The following is a 3,093-nucleotide window of genomic DNA, read 5'->3' as shown; positions in this document are numbered from 1 at the left end:
GGGCCCAAAACAGGGAGGGGCCCGCGTACAAAAAAAAAAAAAAAAAAAAAGGAATGAGCAGAGGAAGGATTTATTGCAGGTGAGATATTTCAACAGATTTCTGGAAGATGGAAAGCAGATGACATAAGCAGACGGATAAAGTCTGCAGAGAAATCCGAGACTCAGAAATTGTGCAGAAAGCCTGTGGTTGAGCAAGGAACCTATCTTTTCCAGCTGAACCCAGAGGATCTCTAGGATGGACCTAGAGATTGTCATACTGAGTAAAGTAATTCAGAGAGAAGAACAAATGCCATATGATATCACTTATATGTGGAATCTAAAAAATGGTACAAATGAACTTATTTACAAAGCAGAAATAGAGTTACAAATGTAGAAACAATCTTATAGTTACTGTGGGGAAAGGGGGGAAGGTATATATTGGGACATTGGGATTGACACATACACACACTATTATATATAAAAAGGTAATTAATAAGGACCTACTGTATAGCACAGGGAACTCTACTCAACACTCTGTAATGACCTATACGGGAAAATAATCTAAAAAAGAGTGGATATATGTATACATATAACTGATTCACTTTGCTGTAACACAACATTGTAAATCAACTATACTCTAATTAAAAAAAGAAAGCAAGAATTTAAATGAACCACTGCATGAGAACTTGGACTCCCAGTGAGAGCCTTGTTGGCCCAGAGTTAACCCAAGTGCTTTCTCCCCCGGCACTGCTAGATCCCCAGGGTAAAGTTTGGTTCTCTATTCATCAACCTGGAGAAAGGTAGGTTTTGGCCTATCCCTGTTCATCCAACTGCCAACCTGCCTTCCATCCAGGGAACAAGAGGATAAAATAGGGAACTCACAGCGATTTTCTTAAATCATCAACCCAGTCCTTGATTTACAGACATGCGTCACCCATCAGTTACTGTGTCAAATGAGCATCTCCAGGTTTGGGGCCGTCTCCCTCCCATCTGTTTATCCCCAGTAACACACATAGGGCTAGGTGAAGACAGAAACAGGAATCTTCACCTATTCCTGTGAAGGCTGAATACCTCTCAGGGAATGTCCATTCCACCATCAAATCTTTCTATTGTCTTTAAAAAATACATTCATTAATTTATTCATTTAAAAAGTATTTATTGATCACTGCCAAGCATCTTTCTACAGGCAGAGATCAAAAGTTATATTTTAATATAATTCTATGACTAAAATGTTTTTGGATGACAAAAGAAAGTCTCAGGGTTTGAAGTAAAATATGTCCTTAATTTCACTTGAAGTCATTTGTTTCTAATGAGAAAGAAAAAGATGATGATAATTCTCACTATTTTATGTGAACCAAGCATCTATTTCTTTATTCTGGCTTTTAACTTCTTGCACTTCATATGAAGATGATTCTTTGAGTATAAGAGAGAATAAATGGAAAAATAAAGCATAGGTTTTTTTTATCTGTTTTCTTTTTTTATTTAACACCTTTATTGGAGTATAATTGCTTTACATTGTTGTGTTAGTTTCTGCTGTATAACAAAGTGAATCAGCTATACTACATGTATACATATGTTCCCATATACCCTCCCTCTTGCGTCTCCCTCCCACTCACCCTATTCCACCCCTCTAGGTGCTCACAAAGCAACCAGCTGGTCTCCCTGTGCTATGCGGTTGCTTCCCACTAGCTATCTATTTTACATTTGGTAGGGTATATATGTCCATGCCACTCTCTCACTTTGTGCCAGCTTACCCTTCCCCCTCCCCATATCTCCAAGTCCATTCTCTACATCTGTGTCTTTATTGCTCTCCTGCCCCTAGGTTCTTCAGAACCATTTTTTTTTCTCTTTCTGACTTACTTCACTCTGTATGACAGACTCTAGGTCCATCCACCTCGCTACAAATAACTAATTTTGTTTCTTTTTATGGCTGAGTAATATTCCATTGTATATATGTGCCACATCTTCTTTATCCATTCATCTGTCGATGGACACTTAGGTTGCTTCCATGTCCTGGCTGCCGTAAATAGTGCTGCAATGAACATTGTGGTACATGACTCCTTCTGAATATGGTTTTCTCAGGGTACATGCCCAATAGTGGGATTTAAAGTATACTTTTGACTTAAAACATATTAACAGGTAGGAATAATTAGGAAGTAATGAGTGCTCTGACATTAAATATGCAATAATATTTACAAAGAGCATTTTAAAAGATAGACAAAAAATTCCTATATGAACCATGGATTCCTACCTTCCTAACTCCCTACTTAGTGTTTTTACAAAGTTGTGCCACTTTTTCTTCCTACATTTGTGGTCTAGGCCTCAAAGTCAATTGTTAATCAAAAAGTGGGAACATATGGTCAGATCTTTCTGATCTCTCAGCTTCCAATTTACCAATGAAATGTAGAAGAAACCAACCAAAGAAACAACGAAACCTGCTGTGTTGAATAGAAAATTTCCACAGTCACTGAGATCCACTTCCAATTGTAATCTTCTCAATACACATAAGGCTTGGCTTGCAAAGCCAGTGACTCAGGAACAGGGGCCAGGGAGGGGGACAGGGGAAGAGGGGAAAGTTGTTTTAAACCTGGGACCTCAAAGTTGTGGCACTTACCTTCGTGTACACGGTGCCGAGGTGGAACAGCAATGTGAAAAATGTTTCCTCTGTTTGTAAACACAAATTTGCAAGCACGTGCCTTTAAGACAGAATTCAGTTTATATCTGTCATTCTATTCATCACCCCAAACTGGAGATTTGTTTTAAAGTAAATTATATCCAGACTGATAGTGTTCCCAAGTGCCTGAAGGAAACATGTAAATCCTCTCTATACTATATTTTTGCCCCTTTTAAAAAAAATTAAGGTCTAATTGACATATAATATATTGCATATACTTAATACATACAAATTAGGCAAGTTTTGCCATATGTATACACTTATGCAGTCATCCTTGCAAAGAACAGATGCATTATCACCCAAAGTTTCCCCAAGTCCTTTGTAATTCTGTCTTGTTCCTTCCTGGCCACTCATTCTGGTCCCAGGTAACAAATAACCTGATTTCTATCACTGTACGTAAGTTTTCATTTTCTTATTTTCTAGTATTTTATATAAATGGA

The sequence above is a fragment of the Neophocaena asiaeorientalis genome, unplaced genomic scaffold, assembly GCF_003031525.2.
Source record: "Neophocaena asiaeorientalis asiaeorientalis breed wild unplaced genomic scaffold, Neophocaena_asiaeorientalis_V1.1 scaffold362, whole genome shotgun sequence".
Taxonomy (NCBI): Eukaryota; Metazoa; Chordata; class Mammalia; order Artiodactyla; family Phocoenidae; genus Neophocaena; species Neophocaena asiaeorientalis.
The sequence above is the reverse complement of the archived record's forward strand: the minus strand, read 5'-3'. Positions refer to the sequence as shown.